Below are 14,594 nucleotides of genomic sequence, written 5' to 3' on the forward strand. Positions count from 1 at the left end.
ACTCCAGTATTCTTACCTGGGAAATCCCATGGGTGGATAAGCCTGGTCGGCTACAGTCCGTGGGGTTACAAAGAATCGGACACAACTGAGTGACTGAGCATGCATGCGTCTCCTTCAGGGAATGAGTCCGGTCAGTTCTCCAAAATGTCTCTCACCTGTTCACTGAATGCCCTAGTCCTCACTGCTGTTAAACTATCTGTGGATGATTATACTTTTCCTGGAATTGGTAGTCTTGCTTCTCTTCCAATCCATTTTGAGCATTTCTTCACAAACACTGGATGTGTCTTTTCAGTATGTTGCCTTTTTTCCATCACAGCTGTCTCAAAATTCTTCAGTGGCCCCAGGATCAGGTTTCATGGATTAGTTTTGTGAATCTGTTGGGATGCTTTCAACTACAAGTAAAAATTCATTTATTTTTTTTTAGCTGCTTTGGGTCTTAGTTGTGGCACATGGAACCACCAGTATGGTGCATGGACTCTCTAGCTGTGGTGCTCAGGTTCAGTAGTTGCCATGCAGAGGCTTAGTTGCCTCGTGGCATGTGGGATCTTAGGCCCACCCCCCGCCTCCTGCCAGGGATCAAACTTGTGCCCTTTGCATTGCAAGGCGGATTATTAATCACTGGACCACCAGGGAAGTCCCTGCACTGGTTTAAATAAGGAAATCTGGAGTTCCGAAGTAGGATCCAGGGGCTCAGGATATTAAGGATCTAGTTTGTTTCCATCTCTCCAGCGTTGGTTTCATGCTGAGCCTGGTCTCTCTCATGATTTAGGTTGGCTGGTGTGGCATCAGGGGTCACATGTACCCTCAGTAACTCTTAATAGGAGATTTACTCCTTGTGCCTTTTTTTGAGGATTCAGGAAAACTTTTCCAAGAGCATCCAGCAGATCTTTCTTTCATTTCCTTATCACATTAAATTTGCCATGGCTTACAACAGGGGTTTATTTCTTGCTCATTACACATGTCTGATATGGCTTGAGTGCAGTTCTGCGTCTTGTCATCCTCACTCTGGGATCCAGATTGAGGAACAGCCCTCATCTGGGACGTTGCCAGAACCACACCTGGGCTCATTTTTATTCATCAGAATGAGCCTCAGGACCAAGCATGACATAGGTGGGGCCAGGGAATCAGTGGCGTCCACAAAGAAGGCAGCGAGTATTATGAGTGATCATAGATCTACCACACAGGTTCAATCCCTGGGTCGGGAAGATCCCCTGGAGAAGTAAATGGCAACCTACTCCAGTATTCTTGCTTGGGAAATCTCATGTACAGAGGAGCTTGACAGGCTATAGTCCATGGCATCACAAAAGAGTTGGACACGACTTAGCAGGTAAACAACAACTGAAGAAAGGAAGTTTGGGACTTGCCATTATATATACATTTTTTTTCAAGGCTTTAATCCATTTTGTCTTGATTTTTGTGTATAGTCTAAGACAGTGACTTCATTCTTTTGCATGTAGCTATCCAGTTTTCCCAACACCACTTATTGAAGAGATTATCCTTTCCCCATTGTATATTCTTGGCTCCTTTGTCCTAATTAATTTACATACATAACTCATTTTTTCTTGAGTTTATTCCTAAATGTTTTACATTTCTCTTACTAGTCTGGATAGAATCTCTTCTTTAAAGTAAAAAAAAAAATTCTTTTTCTATTAATTAAAAAAGTCATACATATTCATCACAAAAAATACAAAACAGTGCTAAATTAAAAAAAAATAAAACATTCATAATCTCATCACTCAGAGATAATTCCTGAGAGTTACTGTATGTGTTTCTTTCCAGATAATTTCCTCTATGTGCATATTTATACATACTTTTATTCCCTATACAGTGGTTTTATGCTCTATATAAATTTTTATAATTCTGTTGGTTTTACTTGCAATGTATAACCAGTATTTCTCCATGGGAAAACAATATTCACCTACAACATTCTTAAAAGACTGCATTTGTTTAATCAACTTACAATTGCTCACATTTCTTCCTTTTACTATTAGAAACAATATTGTTATTAATATTCTTGTAACAAAAATCTTTGTACACATTTTAAAATAATTTCCTTAGGAAAGATTTCCAGAAATTGAATTGCTGATTATGGGGTATGTTTTGCATTTAAGATTTAATATATTCAGATTCAGATTCAGATTAGTTGCTCAGTCGTGTCCGACTTTTTGCGACCCCATGAATCGCAGCACACCAGGCCTCCCTGTCCATCACCAACTCCCAGAGTTCACTCAGACTCACGTCCATCGAGTCAGTGATGCCATCCAGCCATCTCATCCTCTGTCGTCCCCTTCTCCTCCTGCCTCCAATCCCTCCCAGCATCAGAGTCTTTTCCAATGAGTCAACTCTTCGCATGAGGTGGCCAAAGTACTGGAGTTTCAGCCTTAGCATCATTCCTTCCAAAGAAATCCCAGGGCTGATCTCCTTCAGAATGGACTGGTTGGATCTCCTTGCACTCCAAGGGACTCTCAAGAGTCTTCTCCAACACCACAGTTCAAAAGCATCAATTCTTCATCGCTCAGCCTTCTTCACAGTCCAACTCTCACATCCATACATGACCACAGGAAAAACCATAGCCTTGACTAGATGGACCTTTGTTGGCAAAGTAATGTCTCTGCTTTTGAATATGCTATCTAGGTTGGTCATAACTTTCCTTCCAAGGAGTAAGCGTCTTTTAATTTCATGGCTGCAGTCACCAGATTGCTAAATTACCCCAAAGAAAGTTGAACCAAATTTATATTTCCATGAGAATAGTCAGTTGCCTTCACCATTGTTAGTCATTAGGTATTGTTCTTAACGAAAATAAAATTAGCCACTTACAGAACAAAAGCATATAGGTTTTAAATTTTTTATTTATTTTTTGGACCTGCTCGGCATTTGGGATCTTAGTTTCCCAGCCAGGGATTGAACCTGCACCCCCTGCAGTGAAAGCACCAAGTCTTAATCACTGGACCATCAGGGAAGTCCCAAAAGTATATAGGTTTAATTAGAATTTATTAGTTACAAAAAAGCTCAATGATTTACAGTTATTTTGTTTACCATTTATATTCCTTTCTGTGAGCCACTTTTTCATGTCTTTTATTTTAAAATTAGGTTATCTTTTTTTCCCTCTTATTCATAGAAGTATTTTGTGCCTTAAGGACATTAATCTGCACCAACCAGGTATATTAGAAATATTTCTAGTATTTTTTATTTTGTTTGCCTTAATTTTGTCATTCAGAAATTTCACACTTTCTAGCTTTATCAAGATATCACTGACAAATAACATTGTGTATATCTAAGGTGTATAACATGATGATTTGATATATGTACATATTATGAAATGATTACCACCTTAAGCTTAGTTAACACATCCATCACCTTACATAGTTAGCTTTTGTTGTGTGTGTGTGTTGACACACACGTTTAAGATCCACCCTATACCTAACTGAGTACTCCAGCCTTTCTCACTGATTTGAAATACCACCACTGAACTTTTGATTAAACATGGCAAAATGAACACACAGTTCAATTTGTGTGTTCACACAAAGAAGTGAATACAGAGTTATCTCCCCATTCTCCTAAAAGCCCAATTAAAATGGAAATAAAAGACTATAGTCTTTTAAGCCTCTATAGAGGCTTAATGCCCCCAAAAATTGGAAGGGGAAATTTATAGGAGTTGAAAGATGTCAACCAGAAAAGCTCATAATTTACACATGCACATGGAGCTTCCAGTTAGCATTTCTGAAAAATCAGCTTCATTGAAGTATAATGTAAAGTGAAGTGTAATGTACCATACAATAAAATATACCCTTTTATTTTTTTAATATTTATTTATTTGGCTGTTTCAGGTCTTACTTGCAGCATGCCAACTCTTAGTTGTGGCATATGGGATCTAGTTCCCTGACCAGGGATTAAACCCAGGCCGTCTGGATTAGAAGCTCAGAGTCCTAGCCACTGGACCACTAGGGAAGTCCCAGTGATAGTTGTTACTTAATCTGATGGCTCTGCTTTCTTCTTGGGTGAAGATAAAAATAATACCTACCTCACAGCATTGTTATGTATGAGAAAAAATTAGTTAATGTATGTAATGCACTTACATACCTCGAAGCTTCGAAGAACTGACTCGTTGGAAAAGACCCTGATGCTTGGAAAGATTGAAGGCAGGAGAAGAAGGGGATGACAGAGGATGAGATGGTTGGATGGCATCACTGACTGGATGGACATGAGTTTAAGTAAACTCCAGGAGTTGGTGATGGACAGGGAGGCCTGGTGTGCTGCAGTCCAAGGGATCACAAAGAGTCGGACATGACTGAGCAACTGAACTGAACTGAATGCACTTAACAGTGTATGTAACAAAAGGAAGCAACTAATAAATGCTGGCTACTATTATCTTATTCCATAGGAGTGCCTTGGGTTTCACATAGTACAGCTTGTATTTACTTAATACAAGATGGACAAATTAGCTGTCATTATTCTTCTATTTTTTGTGCGAAATTTCATGAGTTTTTTTCTTTGAAATAAATTGAAGAATGATTTTATATTTCCCACAAGAAATATATTTGGTTTCTGAACTTATTTAAGCCTTTTGTCCAAGAGCAAAGACAAAGACTGTCTTTATCAAGGTTTGCACATTTCTTGTCCAGTTTAAGATCATGCCACTAAGATCAAGGCTTCCGGTCCCATCACTTCATGGCAAATAGATGGGGAAACAATGGAAACAGTGACAGACTTTATTTTCTTGGGCTCCAAAATCACTGCAGATGGTGACTGCAGCCATCAAATTAAAAGACACTTGCTCTTTGGAAGAAAAGCTATGACAAACCTAGACAGCATATTAAAAAGCAGAAACATTACTTTGCCAACAAAGGTCTGTCTGGTCAAAGCTATGGTTTTTCCAGTAGTCATGAATGGATGTGAGAGTTGGACCATAAAGAAAACTGAGCACTGAAGAACTGACGTTTTTAAACTGTGGTGTTGGAGAAGACTCTTGAGAGTCCCTTGGACTGCAAGATGATCCAACCAGTCTATCCTAAAGGAAATCAGTCTTGAATATTCATTGGAAGGACTGACGCTGAAGCTGAAACTGCAATACTTTGGCCACCTGATGTGAAGAACTGACTCATTTGAAAAGACTCTGATGCTGGGCAAAATTGAAGGCAGGAGGAGAAGGGGATGACAGAGGATGAGATGGTTGGATGGCATCGTTGACTGGATGGATAGACATCAGTTTGAGCAAGCTCCGGGGATTGGTGATGGACAGGGAGGCACGGTGTGCTGCAGTCCATGGGGTCACAAAGAGTCAAACATGACTGAACGACTGAACTGACTGAACAGTTTATTCCAAGACAGCATGAGTGAATCAGTAAATGTACATTTTTATTTCTAACTTTTATCCTTGCTCTAAATCTAGTTCTATTTTTTACACTGTGATATATGAGATCTTCTGTCTTTACATATTCTTTATATATCTTTGTATATAAAAACAATCTTTATTTTTACCATCTTATTTTTTAACTTTTCTGAAATTTCTAGTCAGTTTTAATAATATCTTAGTTGATACTCTTGTGTGTTCCTATTGTACAATCATACTATTTGCAAATTATATTTTCTCCTCATTTCTAACATGAGATTAATTTATTTTTTATTTTTTCTTGTTTCACTTTCTGGTTTTAATTTATGGTATATAGTTATTTTGTATGGAAGTTGAACTTTTGTCTTACTTATTGTTACTTTGATCTTGTTTTTGCATTGTCTTATTTTCTGTCTTTTCATTTATGATATCTTTTCTTTGTTTTTATTCTTTAACGTTTTAAATGTGTTTGTGTCCCATTTTTATTTAAATAGCAATAACAATGGTAGCAATAACTCTATTATTGTCACGTGTGTACGCTCAGTTGCTAGATCATGTTCAACTCTTCGTGATACCATGGACGAGGAGCCAGCCAGGCTCCTCTGTCCATGGGATTCTCCGGGCAAGAATACTGGAGTGGGTTGCCATTTCCTCCACTTTTATTGTCATAGTAGTCATTTATTAAAAACTTACATGCACCTAGCAATATTTGGTACTTTACAGACATTCAATCATCCTAGTATTGCTAACAACATAAACAACAGTTACAGTTGCTAACAATATTGAACTTTCTATGTGCTAGATATGTTTTTAGTATTATATTTATTCATTAACTCACTTAGTTCTGACAACGCTTTATGAAAAAAATGGTGTTATATTAGTCTGGCAAAATCCCATGAAGATTGTGTACAATCAGCTCCATTTTATAATGAGAAAATGTGGTGCTCGGGTATGACACCAACACCTAACAATAATCCATGGTCTCTCATATTTATCTTTAAGAGTAGTATAAGATTAGTATCTTTAAGATAAGTATCTCTCATAATTATCTTTAAGCATCAGAAATGCTTTTCTTTTTTTTACCATTTTTTTTCTGAATCTTGTTGCTGCTTCTTCTTCTCCCTCTTCTTCCTCTCCCTCTTCTTCCTCTTTTTGTCCTCCTCCTCCTCTGTATTTTCTATCTGTAGTCACTTTCTCATCTTCTTTCCCCTCTATCACAGGCAGTTCCACTCAACATTTCCTTCTCCTTTTCCTTCTTCAAGGACCAGCAGTTCAACATCTATTTTAAAAAGAAAAGAAGGAAGAAGAGACAAGGAAAAAGAAAAGAAAGGAAAGGAAGGGAAATGTTAGAGAAGAGAACCTTTTCAAGGCTGTGACTTCAGGTTATTCCCGGGAACAATCTTCCTTATTCCAAGATCAAGAATCCTCACCCTTGTAAAGGTTCTGCCCAGGCAGTGGAGATAGCACACACTCAGTACACAGTGTGTGATGGTTCCTACAGAGGGTGGATCCTTCTGGGTTCAGGTGCCTGAAAACAACCACAGATGGTGCAAGTCATTACTCACTACCCTAAGGCAGTGCAGCCCAACCCTCGCTGTTCACGGCTGTAACAAAGTACTGAGATCAAGCCGGTGACAAAGGCATTCTCTCTGAGCACTAATTAGCCTCTGAGTAATTTCTCTCTGACTCCAATTTCAACCATATGTACATACAGATGCACTGTACTTTGCACTTCTTGTCTACTTTTCCCCATCATTCTTAGATCCTCTTGCTATCCTCCTCCCCTTTCTGCATCTTTTTGATTCTGTTCATCACTTTTCCTCCATGAGATATTTAAACATTTAGTTTGGGACTTGAAGGCTGATGACTTTGGGGAACCTACATATTCTTCCATCAATTGTGAGGGGCTCTTAGGAACCAATTGCTAGAGAATTCCTTTTTTTCCAAAGTGGCAGTCTACAGGCAGAGATGCACCTGAGGCAGGTGTTGTGTCTGCTGACTGTGACATTATTATTTATTTTCTTATATTTCCTGTTCTTTATATTTTTTAATGTTTCCCTAAAGTTACCTATAAAAAGACCATTTTGTTATCTTGAGTTCTTTTATTTCATCACTAAAAACATGCCCCAAGGTTCTTAGAGAGACCTTCCTCATTTGTTCCTTTTCTTTTAATATCAGAGACTTTCTTGGGTTATGAATTTCTTTAGATGGCCGCATGTATATTTCTATCTGACGTTAGCTATGACTGTATTGTCACAACTTAACTTTGGGAACTTGCAGTTCTTTTTCTCTGTCCCATGGGTTGACTCCTTTATTTTTTCCTTTTTTATTTTCTGTTTTCAAAAATCTGCTTCTCCAAAGGAATGGCACATACTAACAATGCCTTTCACTGGCTTCCTGATTGGCATGGATTCCAAGAAGACAGTGGCATTCTGCTGCAGGTTCTCCTTGCTTCCATGTCTACTCCAAATTTGTCTTAACTAAGCTCAGTGTGGTTATTAACTCTGCCAGGAAGTTGCATGGACCTATGAAAAGGGATGGCTTTAGAAAGAGGTCAGCCTGTTAAAATCTTGGCTCTACACTTTCCTAGCCATGTGATGTTGAAAAAGTTTCTTAGCCTACCTAAACCTCAGTCTCCTGATGTTTAAAAATGAAGAGAACAACACCTACATTGTAATGTTGTTGTGAGCATTGAAGGTCATGTAAATTGCCTTGTGTGTGATAAGGATGCAATTAATGAAAATTACTTTCATTTTGAGTTAAATATGGGATTCAAATCCAAATTCTTCTACCTCTAGGACTTTTTAAAAGGAAATTTTTATGTATGCTGAGTCATTTCAGTCATGTCTGACTCTCTGCGACCCTATGGACGATAGCCCACCAAAGTCCTCTGTTTATGGGATTCTCCAAGCAAGAATATTGGAATAGATTGCCATGCCCTCCTCTAGGAGGTCTTTCCAACCCAGGGACTGAGCCGGCATCTCTTATGTCTCTTGCATTGGGAGACAGGTTCTTTACCATTAGCACCACTTGGGAAGCCCCAAAGGAAGTTTACTTAACTGGTTTTGAGCTCATCTGTAGGCTCAAATGAGAATAAAGGTCCCTAATTTTTAAGAGTCCTGGGAAGACTGCAGCATCAGACAAGGTATAAGACAGTTGCAGATGCTCTCAATGAACATTCATTCTCTTCCGTCTTCTGGACAAAGACATACTCTGATGGACTTGTCTGAACTTTACCTGGCGCATTGCTTTTTCACAGAACGAAACTTCTAATAGGTATTACCCTAGTGTGAAGGACTCATGTTTAGCTCAAAAGAATGCTTGTTTTGATCTCTTGAAAAAGTGGATCCATTTTCTCCTTCTGATCAATGGGAATGTTTTCATAAAAATAGTACTTTGATTTACTCTTTTTACAAGTAGGTACATCTTTTAACCCCAGAGCATCATGCAAATGAAACAGAAGGAACAAGAGAGAGAAGAACCACAATTTAGTGAAGGTGGTATGTTCAGATGGTATGTAAAGCAAAAGATTTGGGACTTCCCAGGTGGCTCAGTGGTTAAGAATCTGCCTGCCAAGCAGGAGACTCAAGTCCAATCCCTGGGTTGTGAAGATCCTCTGGAGATAGAAATGGCAACCCTCTCCAGTATTCCTGCCTGAAAAATCCCTTGGAGAGAGGAGCCTGGTGGGCCACAGTCACAGAGTCACAAAGAGTCGAACGCAACTTAGTGACTAAACAGCAACAAGACAGGAGATTTAGAAAAAATCTCGTTGCGGTCAAGAGATATCCATGCATTTTGATGAATTCATTTTTCACTGGAAGATACATTTTTATTCATTTTTTCAAGGATTTGGAAAATGCTAAATAAAAGAGAACCAAGAAATTGGAGGAAACATTGCTCTCTTTAGACTACACATAGAGATTCTTTGTTTCTCAAAGGACTCTGAAAAAGAAATGCTCTTCAAATGCAAACTGCCTCCCATCTTTTGTAATCCCGAAGGAACACCTCTGTCTCTGATGAAATGGAGTGTGTGGGCTTTGAAATCTGACATTACCCTGATTTTAACCCAAGCTCTGCCACATACCATCGGCAATGCCTTTAACTTCCGCAAACCTCAGTTTCCTATGTTATTGTTGTTTAGTTGCTAAGTCATGTCTCTTTTGTGATCCTATGGACTGTAGCCTGCCAGGTTCCTCTATCCCTAGGATTTCCCAGGCAAGAATACTGGAATGGGTTGCCATTCCCTTCTCCAGGGGATCTTCCCGACCCAGGGATCAAACCAGTGTCTTGGGATTGGCAGGTGGATTCTTTACCAATGAGCCACCAGGGAACTCTCTTAGTTTCCTTTAGGTATAAATAATAAAATGGTCAGCTTAGTTCTTCCTTTGTATAGTTTTTAGTAGGAACATATAACACAATTGATGTGTGCTGAAGCATGTAGCCCAGTGCCTTGTATAGAGTAGAAAATAAATGTCAAAGCCCCTTCTGTTTTTCCTTTAGAGCTATCCAATAGTGTGAACTTGATAATCACAGATGATCAATACAAGTAAATAATGGAAACTGTTGGAAGAATGTATCAGTGGAATTAATCTTATTTTTAATCACTGAGGAAGCAAATAGTCAAGAGAAGCAAAATTGACTGAATTGTTCTAGTACTTGGTGTAACTTGGTTTTAATTTTGATGAACAAAATAAGTATCCCACCTGTGTTATGATAATTAATTATATCATTATTTATAAAAATAAATGCTATCATTTGTCAACTTAGTGTGAATCAGGTGCTTATGCCTTAAGGAAGGTAAGATTCATCTTACAACTGAGAAGACAAAGGCTCAGAATTAAGAAACTGTTTCCTCAAGATTGGGGCTTCCCTGCTGGCTCAGACAGTAAAGTATCCGCCTGCCATGCGGGAGACCTGGGTTCAATACCTGGGTCAGGAAGATCCCCTGGAGAAGTAAATGGCAACCTACTCTGATATACTTGCCTGGAGAATCCCATGGACATAGGAGCCTGGAGGGCTGCAGTCCATGGGGTCGCAAAGAATTGGACATGGCTGACCGACTAACGCTTTCACTTTCCTCAAGGTTACAAAGCTAATAAGTAGAACCAGAACATATGAACCTCCACAAATGTTTAATGTTTTTGTATTGTATAATAACAGAAATAGACTATTTGCTGCAAATAGGCACTTTATTTGGTTCACACTATAATTGAATCCATGATCAGATCTTAAAATTTTTTATTTTCATTTATTCTCTGGAAGAAGCATCAAAAACCTAGGGGCATAATTTCATTTTTTCCACTTTTGGCATCTAATTCTATTTTATTAAGTTTATCTAAGTAAGCAATTACAATTTTCTACCATTAGATATAAGGTGTCATCTTACTGGCAAATGAGGCCAGCCTGTGGCTGAGGCATCAATACTACATATTTACTGACAAGTCAGGGAAGTAAGGTATGGTACTAGTGGTAAAGAGCTTTCCTGCAAATGCAGGAGACACAAGACATACAGGTTTGATCCCTGGGTTGGGAAGAACCCCTGGAGGAGGGCTTGGCACCTACTCCAGTATTCTTGCCTGGAGAATCCCATGGACAGAGGAGCCTGGCAGGCTACAGTCCATGGGTTGCAAAGAGTCAGACACGACTGAAGCGACTTAGCAACCACGCATGCAGGGAAGTAAGAGATTTATATTTATTTTTTCCCTTGGAGTTTTGATGCTTTCAGAGTTTAGGGAAGTGAATTAACATTCAAAGTGTATTGTGGCTGGAAGTGTAGTTATAGACATTGTCTGTGTTTTTTCATTTAATACTCATAACAGTGGGTGAAAGAGACATCATCAACGCCATCTTAGAGCTGGGGAGTGGAGGCTTTGTGAGCTTAAGTAACTTATGTAAAGTAGGAAGTATAACTAGGTTTTGAGCCCTGGAAAGCACTCTTATATTGTGGATCTCATTTCATGATGACGCTAGTAAACAAAGTGTTAGAATTCTCTGTTCTAATTTCCTGTTTACCTTGACAAGAAAGTATCCATTACTTTCCCCAATGGTGCCCTGCCTCATCCCAGGGTCAGGCTTTCTTTCAACTGAATAATGTACAATTGGAGAAGCACACATGACTGGACATATTCTGAAAACTCAGGGAGGTGGGGGGATATGGAGGAGAGATGATGGATGGGAATAAAGGAAACGATATAATGTTGTGGAAATTTAGATTTGGAAATGATTTTTAATCAAGTTCGGCCAGAAGAGCCTCTCTCTAGGTGTGACCTAGATGTAATCAATAACTGACATTCCCAGCCCTCTTGTCTCCCATGTGATTTTATTGAACGCAGGTTTAATTGACCTCAGAAAGAACTTACTTGTTTGAAAAGCCATGTGCACTGCCAGCAAAATAAACTTTCCTCAGTTCTTGCCATGTGGGGAGCTTTGCTGGACTATTTCACATGGTCATTTCTGAGTAGAAAGCTGTCAGGTCATCAAGCTATAAATGCTTGGGAAACAAGTCTATGAGGCCACTTTGATAATGAAAGAAGCTATAAAATGTGGTAAGGATTTCCTTTCACTGGGTTTTCTCGTAGCAGCAATAGAATTGGATAGGTTACCATGGAAGGATTCCATTACATCCACGCTCAAGACAGGCAAGGTGGCCCAGGACCAGATTCGTGCAGGAAAAAATCTTACCTCCCTTTTATTGTATAATCTATGAAGACCCTACCCTGAAGGAGTGAACTAGAAGTGACTGCTCAAGGGAAAATTTCATTTCTTTGTTGAATCAGACTATGCATTTTGTCTTGGTGAACCCTAATTTCTGTGGCTCAGATGGTAAAAAAATCTGCCTGAAATGCAGGAGACCCAGGTTTGATCCCTGGTCTGGAGAGATCCCCTGGAGGAGGGCTTAGAACCCATTCCAGTATTCTTGCCTGGAGAACTGTCATAGACAGAGGAGCCTGGTAGACTACAGTCCATGGGGTTGCAAAAAGTCAGACATGACTGAGTGACTAACACTTTCACTTTTCAAGATAAAATAGATCCTTCCTTGTCAGAATGATACAAAGACTTCTGAACGTCAGCAGCCGAAGAAAGTTTAAGCTAAGCTTTCTGTTGATGAAATTCTTCTCCTGTCCACTTAATATTTTGGTGGCCTGAAAAGTCTTTTCTGAGCTTCACATTACTTAGATGTACAATGAGAGGGTTGAGCTAGATTATCTGCAAAGTCCTTCCCTTCTGTAAAGCCAAATACCTCCATTTCCACTAATACCCTAAGAATAAGGGAGCCTTGTATTTACAAAATACCCTAGGCTCAAGAGAACTGCTTTAGAAGGCAGCCATGGTACAAAGGAAGGACCTGAGTCAGAAGACCTGTGGTCCCATCGCACTGTGGCCACATCCTTGTATGTGAACTTGATTGTTTTTTTTTTAAATTTATTTATTTGGCTGTGCCAGGTCATAGTTGCCCCTGTGGGATCTTCAGTCTCCATTCTGACGTGCAGAGCATGCCGGACCTTTAGTTGCAGCCTGTGGGATCTTCAGCTGTGGCATGTCAACTCTTAGCTGTGGCCCGTGGGATCTGACCGGGGATGGAACCCGGACCCTCTGCATTGGGAGTGCGGAGTCTTAGTCACTGGACCACTAGGGAAGTCCCGAGTGTGAACTTTGACAAAGCATTTCACATCCCTAAACTTGAATTTCTTAATCTATAAAATGAGGGTGATGATAACCTATCACAGGGAAAAGTTGGTAGAATTTTGCCAGACTGTGTATGTGAAAGTAAACTTTTTACACTAAGAATCCATGTATGCACTTAAATATTTTGACTGTCATCAGGCGAAGCCCTCTCACTTATTTTTTCCTCCAACCGAGAGCTTTTAAAATCCAGATTTTTTAAAAGATGTAGTTTTAATCAAAGTTATGTATATTCATAGTTTAAAGTATCAACCATCTCTACAGAATGTATTATGTAACACATAGGTTCATACCCCTTCTCTATACCGTCGCTGATACCCTGTTTCCCAGAGGTGACCACTTTCAACTCTAAGTTTTGCGTTTTTTTTGTTTTTTAGAGTATTTACCTCCCTGGGAATCTTGTGATGAACTTCACCTTCCAGTGCAGGGGCTGTGGGTCAGTGCCTGGTCATGGAGCTAAGATGCCATGTGCCTTGCAGCCAAAAAAAGTGAAAATTAGAACAGAAACTATATTGTAACAAATTCAATAAAGACTACAAATGATCCACATTAAAAATAGTCTTAAAAAATATTTACCACCATGTATCTAAGTAATCTGTGCATAGTACCATTTTTTATTTTTCCGTTTTACACATAAAGTGTGCTTAGTCACTCAGTCATGTCCGACTCTTTGTGACCCCATGGATTGCAGCCCATCAGGCTCCTTTGTCCATGGGGATTCTTCAGGCAAGAATACTGGAGTGGGTTGCCATGCCCTCCTCCAGAGGATCTTCCCAACCCAGGGATTGAACCCAGGTCTCCTGCATTGCAGGCGGATTCTTTACTGACTAGGCCACCAGGGAAAGCCTACACATTATAATAATCTGCCGCTTATGGAAGATGTAGATTTTCAGCCCTGTCACTCTTCTACCAGCATATACATGCACAATATTAATATTTCCATTCTCCCAAAACAAACAAATAATTTTGGTTAGGTCTATCATCAGTCTTTAAATTAATGTGAGTCTGTAAATCCTATTCATGGCAGAGTCACATAGAGTACTGTAATTTTCTTCTTTCCTCACACAAGTATGTATTTTTCTGAGATTTAACCATTGTTTTGTTTATCTGCTACATTTTTCTTTGTTTAAGTTAATTTATTTACTTTAATTGGAGGCTAATTACTTTACAATATTGCCGTGTTTTCTTTTGAGAAGCTTTTATAAGCCTCTCTTTCCCCTGGTGTTCTGAAATCCATGGTGACGTACCTGGGTCTATATTCACTTATTGCACTGGTCCCTAGGTTGTCCAGTCCTGACGTGTAGTGAGCCTCTTCTTCTTGGCTGTTTTTAACTGAGTACTTTAATGGCCCTATTGTACAGCTTCACAGGCACATTTCTATGACAGTTTTTATTACATTATCTTGTAGTTAGTTATAAGTTCCAAAGAATAACAAGGAGAGATAAGAAAGCCTTCCTCAATGATCAGTGCAAAGAAATAGAGGAAAAGAATAGAATGGGAAAGACTAGCAATCTCTTCAAGAAAATTAGAGCTACCAAGGGAATATTTCATGCAAAGATGGGCTCAATAAAGGACAGAAATG

At 39.2% G+C, this 14,594-nt stretch overlaps 1 long non-coding RNA gene across 1 annotated transcript in view; it reads right to left on the reverse strand.

Annotated features, from left to right (window-relative positions):
• LOC133253435 (uncharacterized) overlaps positions 1 to 13,861 on the reverse strand; it is a 28,425-nt gene extending 14,564 nt beyond the window's left edge. The window contains exons 1-3 of the long non-coding RNA XR_009738300.1: positions 13,399 to 13,861; positions 6,760 to 6,857; positions 6,413 to 6,608 (exon numbers count right to left, since the gene is read on the reverse strand). This is a non-coding gene — a long non-coding RNA (uncharacterized LOC133253435). The remainder of the gene's footprint in view (positions 1 to 6,412; positions 6,609 to 6,759; positions 6,858 to 13,398) is intronic.
• Positions 13,862 to 14,594: the final 733 nt, after the last annotated feature.

The sequence above is a fragment of the Bos javanicus genome, chromosome 8 (genome assembly GCF_032452875.1).
Source record: "Bos javanicus breed banteng chromosome 8, ARS-OSU_banteng_1.0, whole genome shotgun sequence".
NCBI lineage: Eukaryota > Metazoa > Chordata > Mammalia > Artiodactyla > Bovidae > Bos > Bos javanicus.